This window comes from Danio rerio, chromosome 14 (genome assembly GCF_052040795.2).
Source record: "Danio rerio strain M-AB ecotype USA chromosome 14, GRCz13ab, whole genome shotgun sequence".
Taxonomy (NCBI): Eukaryota; Metazoa; Chordata; class Actinopteri; order Cypriniformes; family Danionidae; genus Danio; species Danio rerio.
The window spans coordinates 32,952,130-32,977,202 of record NC_141034.1 but is presented as its reverse complement, the minus strand read 5'-3'; the positions used below and the strand labels follow the sequence as shown (position 1 = coordinate 32,977,202).

The window sequence follows — 25,073 nt, the reverse complement described above, 5'->3', positions numbered from 1 at the left end:
ATTTACACTGTATTTAAATGATGATGGTCCAGGATCAACAATAGTGAATTTACACTGTATTTAAATGTTTATGACGGTCCAGGATCAACAATAGTGAATATACACTGTATTTAAATGTTTATGATGGTCCAGGATCAACAATAGTGAATTTACACTGGATTTAAAGGATGATGGTCCAGGATCAACATTAGTGAATTTACACTGTATTTAAATGATGATGGTCCTGGATCAACAATAGTGAATTTAAACTGTATTTAAATGATGATGGTCCAGAATCAACAAAAGTGAATTTACACTGGATTGAAATGATGATGGTCCTGGATCAAAAATAGTGAATTTAAACTGTATTCATATGATGATGGTCCAGGATCAACATTAGTGAATTTACACTGGATTTAAATGATGATGGTCCAGGATAAACAATAGTGAATTTACACTGTATTTAAATGATGATCGTCCAGGATCAACATTAGTGAATTTACACTGTATTTAAATGATGACGGTCCAGGATCAACATTAGTAAATTTATACTGGATTTAAATGATGATGGTCCAGGATCAACATTAGTGAATTTACACTTTGTTTAAATAATGATGGTCCAGGATCAACATTAGTAAATTTACACTGGATTTAAATGATGATGGTCCAGGATCAACATTATTGAATTTACACTTTGTTTAAATAATGATTGTCCAGGATCAACAATAGTAAATTTACACTGTATTTAAATGATGATGGTCCTGGATCAACATTAGTGCATTTACACTGGATTTAAATGATGATGGTCCAGGATCAACATTAGTGAATTTACACTGTATTTAAATAATGATGGTCCAGGATCAACAGTAGTGAATTTACACTGTATTTAAATGATGATGGTACAGGATCAACATTAGTGAATTTACACTGTATTTAAATGATGATGATCCAGGATCAACAATAGTGAATATACACTGTATTTAAATGTTTATGATGGTCCCGGATCAACAATAGTGAATTTACACTGTATTTAAATGATGATGGTCCAGGATCAACAATAGTGAATTTACACTGTATTTAAATGTTTATGATGGTTAAGGATCAACATTAGTGAATTTACACTGTATTTAAATGATGATGGTCCAGGATCAACATTAGTGATTTTACACTGTATTTAAATGATGATGGTCTAGGATCAACATTAGTGAATTTACACTGAATTTAAATGATGACGGTCCAGGATCAACATTAGTGAATTTACACTGTATTTAAATGATGATGGTCCAGGATCAACAATAGTGAATATACACTGGATTTAAATGATGATGGTCCAGGATCAACATTAGTGATTTACACTGTTTTTAAAAGATGATGGTCCAGGATTAACATTAGTGAATTTACACTTTATTTAAATGATGATGTTCCAGGATCAACAATAGTGAATTTACACTGGATTTAAAGGATGATGTCCCAGGATCAACAATAGTGAAATTACACTGTATTTTAATGATGATGGTCCAGGATCAACATTAGTGAATTTACACTTTATTTACATGAAGATGGTCCAGGATCAACAATAGTGAATTTACACTGGATTTAAATGATGATGGTCCAGGATCAACATTAGTGAATTTACACTTTGTTTAAATAATGATGGTCCAGGATCAACAATAGTGAATTTACACTGTATTTAAATGATGATGGTCCAGGATCAACATTAGTGAATTTACACTGTATTTAAATGTTTATGATGGTCCAGGATCAACAATAGTAAATTTACACTGTATTTAAATGATGATGGTCCTGGATCAGAAATAGTGAATTTACACTGGATTTAAATGATGACGGTCCAGGATCAACATTAGTGAATTTACACTGTATTTAAATGATCATGGTCCAGGATCAACATTAGTGAATTTACACTGTATTTAAATGATGATGGTCCAGGATCAACAGTAGTGAATTTACATTGTATTTAAATGTTTAAGAGGGTCCAGGATCAACAATAGTGAATATACACTGGATTTAAATGTTTATGATGGGGCCGGATCAACAATAGTGAATTTACACTGTATTTAAATGATGATGGTCCAGGATCAACAATAGTGAATTTGCACTGGATTTTAATGATGATGGTCCAGGATCAACATTAGTGAATTTACACTTTATTTAAATAATGATGGTCCTGGATCAACAATAGTGAATTTACACTGTATTTAAATGATGATGGTCCAGGATCAACATTAGTGAATTTACACTGTATTTAAATGTTTCTGATGGTCCAGGACCAACAATAGTGAATTTACACTGTATTTAAATGATGATGGTCCTGGATCAAAAATAGTGATTATACACTGTATTTAAATGATGATGGTCCCAGATCAACAATAGTGAATTTACACTTTATTTAAATAATGATGGTCCAGGATCAACATTAGTAAATTTACACTTTATTTAAATGATGATGGTCCAGGATCAACAATAGTGAATTTACACTGTATTTAAATGATGATGGTCCAGGATCAACAATAGTGAATTTACACTGGATTTAAATGATGATGGTCCAGGATCAACATTAGTGAATATACACTGTATTTAAATGTTTATGATGGTCCCAGATCAACAATAGTGAATTTACACTGTATTTAAATGATGATGGTCCTGGATCAAAAATAGTGAATTTAAACTGTATTTAAATGATGATGGTCCAGGATCAACATTAGTGAATTTACACTGTATTTAAATGATGATGGTCCAGAATCAACATTAGTGAATTTACACTGTATATAAATGATGATGGTCGAGGATCAAAAATAGAAAAATTACATTGTATTTTTATTGGTTTTTTACTTTAGTTGACTGGAAAGTTGAGACTATGGTGAGGACAGATTGTGAAGCAGAGATCAAGGAGAAGTTTTCAAATCATTTAGAAGGCAGATTCGAACCCAGGTTGCCATGAATACAAGTGTGCCAAGCATTGGCGCACTAACCATGACGCCATTGGGACTGACTTATAACACTATACATAAATGATAGCAATGGTCTAGAATCAACTTTAGCAATTTTAAACTGTAATTAACAGTTTAGGTGGTCCAGGATCAACATTAGTGAATTTACACTGTATATAAATGATGATGATCCAGGATCAACAATAGTGAATATACACTGTATTTAAACGTTTATGATGGTCCCGGATCAACAATAGTGAATTTACACTGTTTTTAAATGATGATGGTCCAGGATCAACAATAGTGAATTTACACTGTATTTAAATGTTTATGACGGTCCAGGATCAACAATGGTGAATATCCACTGTATTTAAATGATGATGGTCCAGGATCAACATTAGTGAATTTACACTGTATTTAAATGATGATGGTCCAGGATCAACAATAGTGAATTTACACTGGATTTAAATGTTTATGATGGGGCCGGATCAACAATAGTGAATTTACACTGTATTTAAATGATGATGGTCCAGGATCAACAATAGTGAATTTACACTTTATTTAAATAATGATGGTCCAGGATCAACAATAGTGAATATACACTGTATTTAAATGATGATGGTCCAGGATCAACATTAGTGAATTTACACTGTGTTTAAATGTTTCTGATGGTCCAGGACCAACAATGGTGAATTTACACTGTATTTAAATGATGATGGTCCTGGATCAAAAATAGTGAATATACACTGTATTTAAATGTTTATGATGGTCCCAGATCAACAATAGTGAATTTACACTTTATTTAAATAATGATGGTCCAGGATCAACATTAGTGAATTTACACTGTATTTAAATGTTTATGATGGTCCAGGATCAACAATAGTGAATATACACTGTATTTAAATGATGATGGTCCAGGATCAACAATAGTCAATTTACACTGTATTTAAATGATGATGGTCCTGGATCAAAAATAGTGAATTTACACTGTATTTAAATGATGATGGTCCAGGATCAACATTAGTGAATATACACTGTATTTAAATGTTTATGATGGTCCCGGATCAACAATAGTGAATTTACACTGTATATAAATGATGATGGTCGAGGATCAAAAATAGAAAAATTACATTGTATTTTTATTGGTTTTTTACTTTAGTTGACTGGAAAGTTGAGACTATGGTGAGGACAGATTGTGAAGCAGAGATCAAGGAGAAGTTTTCAAATCATTTAGAAGGCAGATTCGAACCCAGGTTGCCATGAATACAAGTGTGCCAAGCATTGGCGCACTAACCATGACGCCATTGGGACTGACTTTTAACACTATACATAAATGATAGCAATGGTCTAGAATCAACTTTAGCAATTTTAAACTGTAATTAACAGTTTAGGTGGTCCAGGATCAACATTAGTGAATTTACACTGTATATAAATGATGATGATCCAGGATCAACAATAGTGAATATACACTGTATTTAAACGTTTATGATGGTCCCGGATCAACAATAGTGAATTTACACTGTTTTTAAATGATGATGGTCCAGGATCAACAATAGTGAATTTACACTGTATTTAAATGTTTATGATGGTTAAGGATCAACATTAGTGAATTTACACTGTATTTAAATGATGATGGTCCAGGATCAACATTAGTGATTTTACACTGTATTTAAATGATGATGGTCCAGGATCAACAATAGTGAATTTACACTTTATTTAAATGATGATGGTCCAGGATCAACAATAGTGAATTTACACTGTATTTAAATGTTTATGACAGTCCAGGATCAACAATGGTGAATATCCACTGTATTTAAATGATGATGGTCCAGGATCAACAATAGTGAATTTACATTGTATTTAAATGTTTATGATGGGGCCGGATCAACAATAGTGAATTTACACTGTATTTAAATGATGATGGTCCAGGATCAACAATAGTGAATTTGCACTGGATTTTAATGATGATGGTCCAGGATCAACATTAGTGAATTTACACTTTATTTAAATAATGATGGTCCTGGATCAACAATAGTGAATTTACACTGTATTTAAATGATGATGGTCCAGGATCAACATTAGTGAATTTACACTGTATTTAAATGTTTCTGATGGTCCAGGACCAACAATAGTGAATTTACACTGTATTTAAATGATGATGGTCCTGGATCAAAAATAGTGATTATACACTGTATTTAAATGATGATGGTCCCAGATCAACAATAGTGAATTTACACTTTATTTAAATAATGATGGTCCAGGATCAACATTAGTAAATTTACACTTTATTTAAATGATGATGGTCCAGGATCAACAATAGTGAATATACACTGTATTTAAATGATGATGGTCCAGGATCAACAATAGTCAATTTACACTGTATTTAAATGATGATGGTCCTGGATCAAAAATAGTGAATTTACACTGTATTTAAATGATGATGGTCCAGGATCAACAATAGTGAATTTACACTGGATTTAAATGATGATGGTCCAGGATCAACATTAGTGAATATACACTGTATTTAAATGTTTATGATGGTCCCAGATCAACAATAGTGAATTTACACTGTATTTAAATGATGATGGTCCTGGATCAAAAATAGTGAATTTAAACTGTATTTAAATGATGATGGTCCAGGATCAACATTAGTGAATTTACACTGTATTTAAATGATGATGGTCCAGAATCAACATTAGTGAATTTACACTGTATATAAATGATGATGGTCGAGGATCAAAAATAGAAAAATTACATTGTATTTTTATTGGTTTTTTACTTTAGTTGACTGGAAAGTTGAGACTATGGTGAGGGCAGATTGTGAAGCAGAGATCAAGGAGAAGTTTTCAAATCATTTAGAAGGCAGATTTGAACCCAGGTTGCCATGAATACAAGTGTGCCAAGCATTGGCGCACTAACCATGACGCCATTGGGACTGACTTATAACACTATACATAAATGATAGCAATGGTCTAGAATCAACTTTAGCAATTTTAAACTGTAATTAACAGTTTAGGTGGTCCAGGATCAACATTAGTGAATTTACACTGTATATAAATGATGATGATCCAGGATCAACAATAGTGAATATACACTGTATTTAAACGTTTATGATGGTCCCGGATCAACAATAGTGAATTTACACTGTTTTTAAATGATGATGGTCCAGGATCAACAATAGTGAATTTACACTGTATTTAAATGTTTATGATGGTTAAGGATCAACATTAGTGAATTTACACTGTATTTAAATGATGATGGTCCAGGATCAACATTAGTGATTTTACACTGTATTTAAATGATGATGGTCCAGGATCAACAATAGTGAATTTACACTTTATTTAAATGATGATGGTTCAGGATCAACAATAATGAATTTACACTGTATTTAAATGATGATGGTCCAGGATCAACAATAGTGAATTTACACTGTATTTAAATGTTTATGACAGTCCAGGATCAACAATGGTGAATATCCACTGTATTTAAATGATGATGGTCCAGGATCAACAATAGTGAATTTACATTGTATTTAAATGTTTAAGAGGGTCCAGGATCAACAATAGTGAATATACACTGGATTTAAATGTTTATGATGGGGCCGGATCAACAATAGTGAATTTACACTGTATTTAAATGATGATGGTCCAGGATCAACAATAGTGAATTTGCACTGGATTTTAATGATGATGGTCCAGGATCAACATTAGTGAATTTACACTTTATTTAAATAATGATGGTCCTGGATCAACAATAGTAAATTTACACTGTATTTAAATGATGATGGTCCAGGATCAACATTAGTGAATTTACACTGTATTTAAATGATGATGGTCCAGGATCAACAATAGTGAATTTACACTATTTAAATGTTTATGACGGTCCAGGATCAACAATGGTGAATATCCACTGTATTTAAATGATGATGGTCCAGGATCAACATTAGTGAATTTACACTGTATTTAAATGATGATGGTCCAGGATCAACAATAGTGAATTTACATTGTATTTAAATGTTTAAGAGGGTCCAGGATCAACAATAGTGAATATACACTGGATTTAAATGTTTATGATGGGGCCGGATCAACAATAGTGAATTTACACTGTATTTAAATGATGATGGTCCAGGATCAACAATAGTGAATTTACACTTTATTTAAATAATGATGGTCAAGGATCAACAATAGTGAATATACACTGTATTTAAATGATGATGGTCCAGGATCAACATTAGTGAATTTACACTGTGTTTAAATGTTTCTGATGGTCCAGGACCAACAATGGTGAATTTACACTGTATTTAAATGATGATGGTCCTGGATCAAAAATAGTGAATATACACTGTATTTAAATGTTTATGATGGTCCCAGATCAACAATAGTGAATTTACACTTTATTTAAATAATGATGGTCCAGGATCAACATTAGTGAATTTACACTGTATTTAAATGATGATGGTCCAGGATCAACAATAGTGAATATACACTGTATTTAAATGATGATGGTCCAGGATCAACAATAGTCAATTTACACTGTATTTAAATGATAATGGTCCTGGATCAAAAATAGTGAATTTACACTGTATTTAAATGATGATGGTCCAGGATCAACATTAGTGAATTTACACTGGATTTAAATGATGATGGTCCAGGATCAACATTAGTGAATATACACTGTATTTAAATGTTTATGATGGTCCCGGATCAACAATAGTGAATTTACACTGTATATAAATGATGATGGTCGAGGATCAAAAATAGAAAAATTACATTGTATTTTTATTGGTTTTTTACTTTAGTTGACTGGAAAGTTAAGACTATGGTGAGGACAGATTGTGAAGCAGAGATCAAGGAGGAGTTTCCAAATCATTTAGAAGGCAGATTCGAACCCAGGTTGCCATGAATACAAGTGTGCCAAGCATTGGCGCACTAACCACGACGCCATTGTGACTGACTAATAACACTATACATAAATGATAGCAATGGTCTAGAATCAACTTTAGCAATTTTAAACTGTAATTAACAGTTTAGGTGGTCCAGGATCAACATTAGTGAATTTACACTGTATATAAATGATGATGATGATCCAGGATCAACAATAGTGAATATACACTGTATTTAAATGTTTATGATGGTCCAGGATCAACAATAGTGAATTTACACTGTATTTAAATGTTTATGATGGTTAAGGATCAACATTAGTGAATTTACACTGTATTTAAATGATGATGGTCCTGGATCAAAAATAGTGAATTTAAACTGTTGTTAAATGATGATGGTCCAGGATCAACAATAATGAATTTACACTGGATTTAAATGATGATGGTCCAGGATCAACATTAGTGAATTTACACTTTATTTAAATAATGATGGTCCAGGATCAACAATAGTGAATTTACCCTGTATTTTTAATGAAGTTTTGATTGGTTTTTTACTTTAGTTGACTGGAAAGTTGAGACTATGGTGAGGACAGATTGTGAAGCAGAGATCAAGGAGGAGTTTCCAAATCATTTAGAAGGCAGATTTGAACCCAGGTTGCCATGAAGACAAGTGTGCCAAGCATTAGCGCACTAACCACTACGCCATTGGGACTGACTGATAACACTGTACATAAATGATAGTGATGGTCTAGAATCAACTTTAGCAAGTTGACTGTAATTAACAGTTTAGGTGGTCCGGGATCAACATTAGTGAATTTACACTTTATTTAGATGATGATGTTCCAGGATCAACAATAGTGAATTTACACTGTATTTAAATGATGATGGTCCAGGATCAACAATAGTGAATTTACACTGGATTTAAATGATGATGGTCCAGGATCAACATTAGTGAATTTACACTGTATTTAAATGATGATGGTCCAGGATCAACATTAGTGAATTTACACTGTATTTATATGATGATGGTCCATGATCAACAATAGTGAATTTACACTGTATTTAAATGTTTATGATGGTTCAGGATCAACATTAGTGAATTTACACTGTATTTAAATGATGATGGTCCAGGATCAACATTAGTGATTTTACACTGTATTTAAATGATAATGGTCCAGGATCAACAATAGTGAATTTACACGGTATTTAAAAGATGATGGTCCAGGATCAAAAATAGTGAATTTAAACTGTATTTAAAGGATGATGGTCCAGGATCAACATGTCACGGTTTATGGATCTGTGTGTTCCTCCTGTATGTTATGTATCATGCCTTGTGTGTTGTCATGTGTGAGGGTGTGTGTTTGTTTACCTTTTGTGTTGACAGCGTGCTAGGATCAGCTGATGTCATCAGCTGACTTATCATCCTCCAGCTGAATCTCATTTGGCTGGCTATAAAATTCCTCCTGTGGTATGTGCTGGTTATCAGTCCGTTGTTGTCCTTGTTTGTCCTTGTTCCTGACTGTTGTCTCCCAGTATCATCCGCTGTCTGTTTGATGTCATCGCTGTGGTCAGTGGCTCTCTTTTGTTTGAACTTTCTTGTGTCCTCTGTTCATTAAAACACTCGCATTTGGATCCTCCTTGTCTTGATTCGTGACACAACAATAGTGAATTTACACTGTATTTTAATGATGATGGTCCAGTATCAACATTAGTGAATTTACACTTTATTTAAATGATGATGGTCCAGGATCAACAATAGTGAATTTACACTGTATTTAAAAGATGACGGTCCAGGATCAACATTAGTGAATTTACACTGTATTTAAATGATGATGGTCCAGGATCAACAATAGTGAATATACACTGGATTTAAATGATGATGGTCCAGGATCAACATTAGTGAATTTACACTGTTTTTAAATGATGATGGTTCAGGATTAACATTAGTGAATTTACACTGGATTTAAAGGATGATGGCCCAGGATCAACAATAGTGAAATTACACTGTATTTTAATGACGATGGTCCAGGATCAACATTAGTGAATTTACACTTTATTTAAATGAAGATGGTCCAGGGTCAACAATAGTGAATTTACACTGTATTTAAATGATGATGGTCCTGGATCAAAAATAGTAAATTTAAACTGTAATTAAATGATGATGGTCCAGGATCAACAATAGTGAATTTACACTGGATTTAAATGATGATGGTCCAGGATCAACATTAGTGAATTTACACTTTGTTTAAAAAATGATGGTCCAGGATCAACAATAGTGAATTTACACTGTATTTAAATGATGATGGTCCAGGATCAACATTAGTGAATTTACACTGTATTTAAATGATGATGGTCCAGGATCAACAATAGTGAATTTACACTGTATTTAAATGTTTATAACGGTCCAGGATCAACAATAGTGAATATACACTGTATTTAAATGTTTATGATGGTCCAGGATCAACAATCGTAAATTTACACTGTATTTAAATTATGATGGTCCTGGATCAACAATAGTGAATTTAAACTGTATTTAAATGATGATGGTCCAGGATCAACAATAGTGAATTTACACTGTATTTATATGATGATGGTCCAGGATCAACATTAGTGAATTTAAACTGGATTTAAATGATGATGGTCCAGGATCAACAATAGTGAATTTACACTGTATTTAAATGATGATGGTCCAGGATCAACATTAGTGAATTTACACTGTATTTAAATGATGATGGTCCAGGATCAACATTAGTGAATTTACACTTTATTTAAATGATGATGGTCCAGGATCAACATTAGTGAATTTACACTGTATTTAAATGATGATGGTCCAGGATCAACAATAGTGAATTTACATTGTATTTAAATGTTTACGACTGTCCAGGATCAACAATAGTGAATATACACTGTATTTAAATGTTTATGATGGTCCCGGATCAACAATAGTGAATTTACATTGTATTTAAATGATGATGGTCCAGGATCAAAAATAGAAAATTCACACTGTAATTTTATTGAAGTTTTGATTGTTTTTTTTATTTTAGTTGACTGGAAAGTTGAGAATATGGTCAGGACAGATTGTGAAGCAGAGATCAAGGAGGAGTTTCCAAATCATTTAGAAGGCATAATCGAACCCAGGTTGCATTGAATACAAGTGTGCCAAGCATTGGCGCATTAACCACTACGCCATTGGGACTGACTGATAACACTGTACATAAATGATAGTGATGGTCTAGAATCAACTTTAGCAAGTTTACACTGTAATTAACAGTTTAGGTGGTCCAGGATTAACATTAGTGAATTTACACTGTATTTAAACGATGATGGTCCAGGATCAACATTAGTGAATTTACACTTTATTCAAATGATGATGGTCCAGGATCAACATTAGTGAATTTACACTGTATTTAAATTATGACGATCCAGGATCAACAAAAGTGAATTTACACTGGATTTAAATGATGATGGCCCAGGATCAACAATAGTGAATATACACTGGATTTAAAGGAGGATGGCCCAGGATCAACAATAGTGAAATTACACTGTATTTTAATGATGATGGTCCAGGATCAACATTAGTGAATTTGCACTTTATTTAAATGATGATGGTCCAGGATCAACAACAGTGAATTTACACTGAATTTAAAGGATGAAGGCCCAGGATCAACAATAGTGAAATTACACTGTATTTTAATGATGATGGTCCAGGATCAACATTAGTGAATTTACACTTTATTTAAATAAAGATGGTCCAGGATCAACAATAGTAAATTTACACTGTATTTAAATGATGATGGTCCTGGATCAAAAATAGTGAATTTAAACTGTAATTAAATGATGATGGTCCAGGATCAACAATAGTGAATTTACACTGGATTTAAATGATGATGGTCCAGGATCAACATTAGTGAATTTACACTTTGTTTAAATAATGATGGTCCAGGATCAACAATAGTGAATTTACACTGTATTTAAATGATGATGGTCCAGGATCAACATTAGTGAATTTACACTGTATTTAAATGTTTATGATGGTCCAGGATCAACAATAGTAAATTTACACTGTATTTAAATGATGATGGTCCAGGATCAACAATAGTGAATTTACATTGTATTTAAATGTTTATGAGGGTCCAGGATCAAAAATAGTGAATATACACTGGATTTAAATGATGATGGTCCAGGATCAACATTAGTGAATTTACACTGTATTTAAATGTTTCTGATGGTCCAGGACCAACAATAGTGAATTTACACTGTATTTAAATGATGATGGTCCTGGATCAAAAATAGTGAATATACACTGTATTTAAATGTTTATGATGGTCCCAGATCAACAATAGTGAATTTACACTGTATTTAAATGATGATGGTCCAGGATCAACATTAGTGAATTTACACTTTATTTAAATGATGATGGTCCAGGATCAACATTAGTGAATTTACACTGTATTTAAATGTTTATGATGGTCCAGGATCAACAAAAGTGAATATACACTGTATTTAAATGATGATGGTCCAGGATCAACAATAGTGAATTTACACTGTATTTAAATGATGATGGTCCAGGATCAACATTAGTGAATTTACACTGTATTTAAATGTTTCTGATGGTCCAGGACCAACAATAGTGAATTTACACTGTATTTAAATGATGATGGTCCTGGATCAAAAATAGTGAATATACACTGTATTTAAATGTTTATGATGGTCCCAGATCAACAATAGTGAATTTACACTGTATTTAAATGATGATGGTCCAGGATCAACATTATTGAATTTACACTTTATTTAAATGATGATGGTCCAGGATCAACATTAGTGAATTTACACTGTATTTAAATGTTTATGATGGTCCAGGATCAACAAAAGTGAATATACACTGTATTTAAATGATGATGGTCCAGGATCAACAATAGTGAATTTACACTGTATTTAAATGATGATGGTCCTGGATCAAAATTAGTGAATTTACACTGTATTTAAATGATGATGGTCCAGGATCAACAATAGTGAATTTACACTGTATTTAAATGTTTATGACGGTCCAGGATCAACAATAGTGAATTTACACTTTATTTAAATGATGATGGTCCAGGTTCAACATTAGTGAATTTACACTGTATTTAAATGTTTATGATGGTCCAGGATCAACAAAAGTGAATATACACTGTATTTAAATGATGATGGTCCAGGATCAACAATAGTGAATTTACACTGTATTTAAATGATGATGGTCCAGGATCAACAATAGTGAATTTACACTGTATTTAAATGTTTATGACGGTCCAGGATCAACAATAGTGAATATACACTGTATTTAAATGTTTATGATGGTCCCGGATCAACAATAGTGCATTTAAACTGTATTTAAATGATGATGGTCCTGGATCAAAAATAGTGAATTTAAACTGTATTTAAATGATGATGGTCCAGGATCAACAATAGTGAATATACACTGTATTTAAATGTTTATGATGGTCCCGGATCAACAATAGTGAATTTACACTGTATTTAAATGATGATGGTCCAGGATCAACATTAGTGAATTTACACTGTATTTAAATGATGATGGTCCAGGATCAACAATAGTGAATTTACACTGTATTTAAATGATTATGACGGTCCAGGATCAACAATAGTGAATATACACTGTATTTAAATGTTTATGATGGTCCAGGATCAACAATCGTAAATTTACACTGTATTTAAATTATGATGGTCCAGGATCAACAATAGTGAATTTAAACTGTATTTAAATGATGATGGTCCAGGATCAACAATAGTGAATTTACACTGTATTTATATGATGATGGTCCAGGATCAACATTAGTGAATTTAAACTGGATTTAAATGATGATGGTCCAGGATCAACAATAGTGAATTTACACTGTATTTAAATGATGATGGTCCAGGATCAACATTAGTGAATTTACACTGTATTTAAATGATGATGGTCCAGGATCAACATTAGTGAATTTACACTGTATTTAAATGATGATGGTCCCGGATCAACAATAGTGAATTCACACTGTATTTAAATGATGATGGTCCAGGATCAAAAAATAGTGAATTTACACTGTATTTAAATGATGATGGTCCTGGATCAAAAATAGTGAATTTAAACTGTAATTTAATGATGATGGTCCAGGATCAACAATAGTGAATTTACATTGTATTTTAATGATAATGGTCCAGGATCAACATTAGTGAATTTACACTTTATTTAAATGGTGATGGTCCAGGATCAACAATAGTGAATTCACACTGTATTTAAATGATGATGGTCCAGGATCAAAAAATAGTGAATTTACACTGTATTTAAATGATGATGGTCCTGGATCAAAAATAGTGAATTTAAACTGTAGTTAAATGATGATGGTCCAGGATCAACAATAGTGAATTTACACTGGATTTAAATGATGATGGTCCAGGATCAACATTAGTGAATTTACACTTTATTTAAATAATGATGGTCCAGGATCAACAATAGTGAATTTACACTGTATTTTTAATGAAGTTTTGAATAGTTTTTTACTTTAGTTGACTGGAAAGTTGAGACTATGGTGAGGACAGATTGTGAAGCAGAGATCAAGGAGGAGTTTCCAAATCATTTAGAAGGCAGATTCGAACCAGGGTTGCCATGAAGACAAGTGCACCAAGCATTGGCGCACTAACCACTACGCCATTGGGACTGACTGATAACACTGTACATAAATGATAGTGATGGTCTAGAATCAACTTTAGCAAGTAGACACTGTAATTAACAGTTTAGGTGGTCCAGGATCAACATTAGTGAATTTACACTTTATTTAAATGATGATGGTCCAGGATCAACAATAGTGAATTTACACTGTATTTAAATGATGATGGTCCTGGATCAACAATAGTGAATTTACACTGTATTTAAATGATGATGGTCCAGGATCAACATTAGTGAATTTACACTGTATTTAAATGATGATGGTCCAGGATCAACATTAGTGAATTTACACTGTATTTATATGATGATGGTCCATGATCAACAATAGTGAATTTGCACTGTATTTAAATGTTTATGATGGTTCAGGATCAACATTAGTGAATTTAAACATTATTTAAATGATGATGGTCCAGGATCAACATTAGTGATTTTACACTGTATTTAAATGATAATGGTCCAGGATCAACAATAGTGAATTTACACTGTATTTAAATGATGATGGTCCAGGATCAAAAATAGTGAATTTAAACTTTATTTAAAGGATGACGGTCCAGGATCAACAATAGTAAATTTACACTGTATTTTAATGATGATGGTCCAGGATCAACATTAGTGAATTTACACTTTATTTAAATAATGATGGTCCAGGATCAACAATACTGAATTTACACTGTATTTAAATGATGATGGTCCAGGATCAACATTAGTGAATTTACACTGTATTTAAATGATGACGGTCCAGGATCAACATTAGTGAATTTACACTGTTTTTAAATGATGATGGTCCAGGATTAACATTAGTGAATTTACACTGTATTTAAATGATGATGGTCCAGGATCAACATTAGTGAATTTACACTGTATTTAAATGATGATGGTCCAGGATCAACATTAGTGAATTTACACTGTATTTATATGATGATGGTCCATGATCAACAATAGTGAATTTGCACTGTATTTAAATGTTTATGATGGTTCAGGATCAACATTAGTGAATTTAAACATTATTTAAATGATGATGGTCCAGGATCAACATTAGTGATTTTACACTGTATTTAAATGATAATGGTCCAGGATCAACAATAGTGAATTTACACTGTATTTAAATGATGATGGTCCAGGATCAAAAATAGTGAATTTAAACTTTATTTAAAGGATGACGGTCCAGGATCAACAATAGTAAATTTACACTGTATTTTAATGATGATGGTCCAGGATCAACATTAGTGAATTTACACTTTATTTAAATAATGATGGTCCAGGATCAACAATACTGAATTTACACTGTATTTAAATGATGATGGTCCAGGATCAACATTAGTGAATTTACACTGTATTTAAATGATGACGGTCCAGGATCAACATTAGTGAATTTACACTGTTTTTAAATGATGATGGTCCAGGATTAACATTAGTGAATTTACACTGTATTTAAATGATGATGGTCCAGGATCAACAATAGTGAATTTACACTGGATTTAAAGGATGATGGTCCATGATCAACAATAGTGAATTCACACTGTACTTAAATGATGATGGTCCAGGATCAAAAAATAGTGAATTTACACTGTATTTAAATGATGATGGTCCTGGATCAAAAATAGTGAATTTAAACTGTAATTTAATGATGATGGTCCAGGATCAACAATAGTGAATTTACATTGTATTTTAATGATAATGGTCCAGGATCAACATTAGTGAATTTACATTGTATTTTAATGATAATGGTCCAGGATCAACATTAGTGAATTTACACTTTATTTAAATGGTGATGGTCCAGGATCAACAATAGTGAATTTACACTGTATTTAAATGATGATGGTCCTGGATCAAAAATAGTGAATTTAAACTGTAGTTAAATGATGATGGTCCAGGATCAACAATAGTGAATTTACACTGGATTTAAATGATGATGGTCCAGGATCAACATTAGTGAATTTACACTTTATTTAAATAATGATGGTCCAGGATCAACAATAGTGAATTTACACTGTATTTTTAATGAAGTTTTGAATTGTTTTTTACTTTAGTTGACTGGAAAGTTGAGACTATGGTGAGGACAGATTGTGAAGCAGAGATCAAGGAGGAGTTTCCAAATCATTTAGAAGGCAGATTCGAACTAGGGTTGCCATGAAGACAAGTGTGCCAAGCATTGGCGCACTAACCACTACGCCATTGGGACTGACTGATAACACTGTACATAAATGATAGTGATGGTCTAGAATCAACTTTAGCAAGTAGACACTGTAATTAACAGTTTAGGTGGTCCAGGATCAACATTAGTGAATTTACACTTTATTTAAATTATGATGGTCCAGGATCAACAATAGTGAATTTACACTGTATTTAAATGATGATGGTCCTGGATCAACAATAGTGAATTTACACTGGATTTAAATGATGATGGTCCAGGATCAACATTAGTGAATTTACACTGTATTTAAATGATGATGGTCCAGGATCAACATTAGTGATTTTACACTGTATTTAAATGTTTATGATGGTTCAGGATCAACTTTAGTGAATTTACACTGGATTTAAATGATGATGGTCCAGGATCAACATTAGTGAATTTACACTGTATTTATATGATGATGGTCCATGATCAACAATAGTGAATTTGCACTGTATTTAAATGTTTATGATGGTTCAGGATCAACATTAGTGAATTTAAACATTATTTAAATGATGATGGTCCAGGATCAACATTAGTGAATTTACACTGTATTTATATGATGATGGTCCATGATCAACAATAGTGAATTTGCACTGTATTTAAATGTTTATGATGGTTCAGGATCAACATTAGTGAATTTAAACATTATTTAAATGATGATGGTCCAGGATCAACATTAGTGATTTTACACTGTATTTAAATGATAATGGTCCAGGATCAACAATAGTGAATTTACACTGTATTTAAATGATGATGGTCCAGGATCAAAAATAGTGAATTTAAACTTTATTTAAAGGATGACGGTCCAGGATCAACAATAGTAAATTTACACTGTATTTTAATGATGATGGTCCAGGATCAACATTAGTGAATTTACACTTTATTTAAATAATGATGGTCCAGGATCAACAATACTGAATTTACACTGTATTTAAATGATGATGGTCCAGGATCAACATTAGTGAATTTACACTGTATTTAAATGATGACGGTCCAGGATCAACATTAGTGAATTTACACTGTTTTTAAATGATGATGGTCCAGGATTAACATTAGTGAATTTACACTGTATTTAAATGATAATGGTCCAGGATCAACAATAGTGAATTTACACTGGATTTAAATGATGATGGTCCAGGATCAACATTAGTGAATTTACACTGTATTTAAATGATGATGGTCCAGGATCAACATTAGTGATTTTACACTGTATTTAAATGTTTATGATGGTTCAGGATCAACTTTAGTGAATTTACACTGGATTTAAATGATGATGGTCCAGGATCAACATTAGTGAATTTACACTGTATTTATATGATGATGGTCCATGATCAACAATAGTGAATTTGCACTGTATTTAAATGTTTATGATGGTTCAGGATCAACATTAGTGAATTTAAACATTATTTAAATGATGATGGTCCAGGATCAACATTAGTGAATTTACACTGTATTTATATGATGATGGTCCATGATCAACAATAGTGAATTTGCACTGTATTTAAATGTTTATGATGGTTCAGGATCAACATTAGTGAATTTAAACATTATTTAAATGATGATGGTCCAGGATCAACATTAGTGATTTTACACTGTATTTAAATGATAATGGTCCAGGATCAACAATAGTGAATTTACACTGTATTTAAATGATGATGGTCCAGGATCAAAAATAGTGAATTTAAACTTTATTTAAAGGATGACGGTCCAGGATCAACAATAGTAAATTTACACTGTATTTTAATGATGATGGTCCAGGATCAACATTAGTGAATTTACACTTTATTTAAATAATGATGGTCCAGGATCAACAATACTGAATTTACACTGTATTTAAATGATGATGGTCCAGGATCAACATTAGTGAATTTACACTGTATTTAAATGATGACGGTCCAGGATCAACATTAGTGAATTTACACTGTTTTTAAATGATGATGGTCCAGGATTAACATTAGTGAATTTACACTGTATTTAAATGATAATGGTCCAGGATCAACAATAGTGAATTTACACTGGATTTAAAGGATGATGGTCCATGATCAACAATAGTGAATTTACACTGTATTTAAATGATGATGGACCTGGATCAACAATAGTGAATTTACACTGTATTTAAATGATGATGGTCCTGGATCAACAATAGTGAATTTACACTGGATTTAAATGATGATGGTCCAGGATCAACATTAGTGAATTTACACTGTATTTAAATGATGATGGTCCAGGATCAACATTAGTGAATTTACACTGTATTTATATGATGATGGTCCATGATCAACAATAGTGCATTTAAACTGTATTTAAATGATGATGGTCCTGGATCAAAAATAGTGAATTTAAACTGTATTTAAATGATGATGGTCCCGGATCAACAATAGTGAATTTACACTGTATTTAAATGATGATGGTCCCGGATCAACAATAGTGAATTTACACTGTATTTAAATGATGATGGTCCCGGATCAACAATAGTGAATTCACACTGTATTTAAATGATGATGGTCCAGGATCAAAAAATAGTGAATTTACACTGTATTTAAATGATGATGGTCCTGGATCAAAAATAGTGAATTTAAACTGTAATTTAATGATGATGGTCCAGGATCAACAATAGTGAATTTGCACTGTATTTAAATGTTTATGATGGTTCAGGATCAACATTAGTGAATTTACACATTATTTAAATGATGATGGTCCAGGATCAACATTAGTGATTTTACACTGTATTTAAAGGATGATGGTCCAGGATCAACAATAGTAAATTTACACTGTATTTTATTGATGATGGTCCAGGATCAACATTAGTGAATTTACACTTTATTTAAATAATGATGGTCCAGGATCAACATTAGTGAATTTACACTGTATTTATATGATGATGGTCCATGATCAACAATAGTGAATTTGCACTGTATTTAAATGTTTATGATGGTTCAGGATCAACATTAGTGAATTTAAACATTATTTAAATGATGATGGTCCAGGATCAACATTAGTGATTTTACACTGTATTTAAATGATAATGGTCCAGGATCAACAATAGTGAATTTACACTGTATTTAAATGATGATGGTCCAGGATCAAAAATAGTGAATTTAAACTTTATTTAAAGGATGACGGTCCAGGATCAACAATAGTAAATTTACACTGTATTTTAATGATGATGGTCCAGGATCAACATTAGTGAATTTACACTTTATTTAAATAATGATGGTCCAGGATCAACAATACTGAATTTACACTGTATTTAAATGATGATGGTCCAGGATCAACATTAGTGAATTTACACTGTATTTAAATGATGACGGTCCAGGATCAACATTAGTGAATTTACACTGTATTTAAATGATGATGGTCCAGGATCAACAATAGTGAATATACACTGGATTTAAATGATGATGGTCCAGGATCAACATTAGTGAATTTACACTGTTTTTAAATGATGATGGTCCAGGATTAACATTAGTGAATTTACACTGTATTTAAATGATGATGGTCCAGGATCAACAATAGTGAATTTACACTGGATTTAAAGGATGATGGTCCATGATCAACAATAGTGAATTTACACTGTATTTAAATGATGATGGTCCTGGATCAACAATAGTGAATTTACACTGTATTTAAATGATGATGATCCTGGATCAACAATAGTGAATTTACACTGGATTTAAATGATGATGGTCCAGGATCAACATTAGTGAATTTACACTGTATTTAAATGATGATGGTCCAGGATCAACATTAGTGAATTTACACTGTATTTATATGATGATGGTCCATGATCAACAATAGTGCATTTAAACTGTATTTAAATGATGATGGTCCTGGATCAAAAATAGTGAATTTAAACTGTATTTAAATGATGATGGTCCAGGATCAACAATAGTGAATATACACTGTATTTAAATGTTTATGATAGTCCCGGATCAACAATAGTGAATTTACACTGTATTTAAATGATGATGGTCCAGGATCAACAATAGTGAATTTACACTGTATTTAAATGATGATGGTCCAGGATCAAAAAATAGTGAATTTACACTGTATTTAAATGATGATGGTCCTGGATCAAAAATAGTGAATTTAAACTGTAATTTAATGATGATGGTCCAGGATCAACAATAGTGAATTTACATAGTATTTTAATGATAATGGTCCAGGATCAACATTAGTGAATTTACACTTTATTTAAATGGTGATGGTCCTGGATCAAAAAATAGTGAATTTACACTGTATTTAAATGATAATGGTCCAGGATCAACATTAGTGATTTTACACTGTATTTAAATGATAATGGTCCAGGATCAACAATAGTGAATTTACACTGTATTTAAATGATGATGGTCCAGGATCAAAAATAGTGAATTTAAACTGTATTTAAAGGATGATGGTCCAGGATCAACAATAGTAAATTTACACTGTATTTTAATGATGATGGTCCAGGATCAACATTAGTGAATTTACACTTTATTTAAATAATGATGGTCCAGGATCAACAATACTGAATTTACACTGTATTTAAATGATGATGGTCCAGGATCAACATTAGTGAATTTACACTGTATTTAAATGATGACGGTCCAGGATCAACATTAGTGAATTTACACTGTATTTAAATGATGATGGTCCAGGATCAACAATAGTGAATATACACTGGATTTAAATGATGATGGTCCAGGATCAACATTAGTGAATTTACACTGTATTTATATGATGATGGTCCATGATCAACAATAGTGAATATACACTGAATTTAAATGTTTATGATGGTCCCAGATCAACAATAGTGAATTTACACTGTATTTAAATGATGATGGTCCTGGATCAAAAATAGTAAATTTATACTGTATTTAAACGATGATGGTCCAGGATCAACATTAGTGAATTTACACTGTATTTAAATGATGATGGTCCAGGATCAACATTAGTGAATTTACACTGTATATAAATGATGATGGTCGAGGATCAACAACAGTGAATTCACACTGTATTTAAATGTTTATGATGGTTCAGGATAAACATTAGTGAATTTACACTGTATTTAAATGATGATGGTCCAGGATCAACATTAGTGAATTTAAACTGTATTTATATGATGATGGTCCATGATCAACAATAGTGAATTCACACTGTATTTAAATGTTTATGATGGTTCAGGATAAACATTAGTGAATTTACACTGTATTTAAATGATGATGGTCCAGGATCAACATTAGTGATTTTACACTGTATTTAAATGATGATGGTCCAGGATCAACATTAGTGATTTTACACTGTATTTAAATGATGATGGTCCAGGATCAAAAATAGTGAATTTAAACTGTATTTAAATGATGATGGTCCAGGATCAAAAATAGTGAATTTAAACTGTATTTAAATGATGATGGTCCAGGATCAACAATAGTGAATTTATATTGTATTTTAATGATGATGGTCCAGGATCAACAGTAGCGAATTTACACTGTATTTAAATGATGATGGTCCAGGATCAACATTAGTGAATTTACACTGGATTTAAATGATGATGGTCCAGGATCAACATTAGTGAATTTACACTTTGTTTAAATAATGATGGTCCAGGATCAACAATAGTGAATTTACACTGTATTTGAACAATGATGGTCCAGGATCAACATTAGTGAATTTACACTGTATTTAAATGTTTATGATGGTCCAGGATCAACAATAGTGAATTTACACTGTATTTAAATGATGATGGTCCAGGATCAACAATAGTGAATTTACACTGTATTTAAATGATGATGGTCCAGGATCAACAATAGGGAATATACACTGTATTTAAATGATGATGGTTCTGGATCAAAAATAGTGAATTTACACTGTATTTAAATGATGATGGTCCAGGATCAACAATAGTGAATTTACACTGGATTTAAATGATGATGGTCCAGGATCAACATTAGTGAATTTACACTGTATTTAAATGATGATGGTCCAGGATCAACAATAGTGAATTTACACTGTATTTAAATGTTTATGACGGTCCAGGATCAACAATAGTGAATATACACTGTATTTAAATGTTTATGATGGTCCCGGATCAACAATAGTGAATTTACACTGTATTTAAATGATGATGGTCCAGGATCAACAATAGTGAATTTACACTGTATTTAAATGATGATGGTCCTGGATCAACAATAGTGAATTTACAATGGATTTAAATGATGATGGTCCAGGATCAACATTAGTGAATTTACACTGTATTTAAATGATGATGGTCCAGGATCAACAATAGTGAATTTGCACTGTATTTATATGATGATGGTCCATGATCAACAATAGTGAATTTGCACTGTATTTAAATGTTTATGATGGTTCAGGATCAACATTAGTGAATTTACACATTATTTAAATGATGATGGTCCAGGATCAACATTAGTGATTTTACACTGTATTTAAATGATAATGGTCCAGGATCAACAATAGTGAATTTACACTGTATTTAAATGATGATGGTCCAGGATCAAAAATAGTGAATTTAAACTGTATTTAAAGGATGATGGTCCAGGATCAACAATAGTAAATTTACACTGTATTTTAATGATGATGGTCCAGGATCAACATTAGTGAATTTACACTTTATTTAAATAATGATGGTCCAGGATCAACAATACTGAATTTACACTGTATTTAAATGATGATGGTCCAGGATCAACATTAGTGAATTTACACTGTATTTAAATGATGACGGTCCAGGATCAACATTAGTGAATTTACACTGTATTTAAATGATGATGGTCCAGGATCAACAATAGTGAATATACACTGGATTTAAATGATGATGGTCCAGGATCAACATTAGTGAATTTACACTGTATTTATATGATGATGGTCCATGATCAACAATAGTGAATATACACTGAATTTAAATGATGATGGTCCTGGATCAAAAATAGTAAATTTATACTGTATTTAAACGATGATGGTCCAGGATCAACATTTGTGAATTTACACTGTATTTAAATGATGATGGTCCAGGATCAACATTAGTGAATTTACACTGTATATAAATGATGATGGTCGAGGATCAAAAATAGTGAATTTACACTGTATTTAAATGATGATGGTCCATGATCAACAATAGTGAATTTACACTGTATTTAAATGTTTATGATGGTTAAGGATCAACATTAGTGAATTTACACTGTATTTAAATGATGATGGTCCAGGATCAACATTAGTGATTTTACACTGTATTTAAATGATAATGGTCCAGGATCAACAATAGTGAATTTACACTGTATTTAAATGATGATGGTCCAGGATCAACAATAGTGAATTTACACTGTATTTAAATATTTATGACGGTTCAGGATCAACAATGGTGAATATCCACTGTATTTAAATGTTTATGATGGTCCCGGATCAACAATAGTGAATTTACACTGGATTTAAATGATGATGGTCCAGGATCAAAAATAGTGAATTTACACTGTATTTAAATGATGATGGTCCTGGATCAAAAATAGTGAATTTAAACTGTAATTAAATGATGATGGTCCAGGATCAACAATAGTGAATTTACACTGGATTTAAATGATGATGGTCCAGGATCAACATTAGTGAATTTACACTTTGTTTAAATAATGATGGTCCAGGATCAACAATAGTGAATTTACACTGTATTTGAACGATGATGGTCCAGGATCAACATTAGTGAATTTACACTGTATTTAAATGTTTATGATGGTCCAGGATCAACAATAGTGAATTTACACTGTATTTAAATGATGATGGTTCTGGATCAAAAATAGTGAATTTACACTATATTTAAATGATGATGGTCCAGGATCAACAATAGTGAATTTACACTGGATTTAAATGATGATGGTCCAGGATCAACATTAGTGAATTTACACTGTATTTAAATGATGATGGTCCAGGATCAACAATAGTGAATTTACACTGTATTTAAATGTTTATGACGGTCCAGGATCAACAATAGTGAATATACACTGTATTTAAATGTTTATGATGGTCCCGGATCAACAATAGTGAATTTAAACTGTATTTAAATGATGATGGTCCAGGATCAACAATAGTGAATTTACACTGTATTTAAATTATGATGGTCCTGGATCAAAAATAGTGAATTTAAACTGTATTTAAATGATGATGGTCCAGGATCAAAAATAGTGAATTTACACTGTATTTTAATGATGATGGTCCAGGATCAACAATAGTGAATTTACACTGGATTTAAAGGATGATGGCCCAGGATCAACAATAGTGAAATTACACTGTATTTTAATGATGATGGTCCAGGATCAACATTAGTGAATTTACACTTTATTTAAATGAAGATGGTCCAGGACCAACAATAGTGAATTTACACTGTATTTAAATGATGATGGTCCT

At 31.9% G+C, this 25,073-nt stretch overlaps 1 protein-coding gene and 1 long non-coding RNA gene across 3 annotated transcripts in view; one reads left to right on the top strand and one right to left on the bottom strand.

Moving 5' to 3' along the window:
• Positions 1-25,073, bottom strand: part of tenm2a (teneurin transmembrane protein 2a) — a 1,216,147-nt gene that overhangs the window by 945,229 nt on the left and 245,845 nt on the right. The gene's annotated exons all lie outside the window — the stretch shown is intronic.
• On the top strand, positions 7,724-9,953 carry LOC147840833 (uncharacterized). Of its 2 annotated transcripts, none has more exons than XR_015944961.1 (4): positions 7,724-7,872; positions 7,907-7,977; positions 8,270-9,042; positions 9,472-9,953. It is a non-coding gene; the product is annotated as an uncharacterized LOC147840833 (long non-coding RNA). The 2 variants fall into 2 exon arrangements; XR_015507580.1 differs by having other exon boundaries at positions 8,270-8,995; positions 9,519-9,870.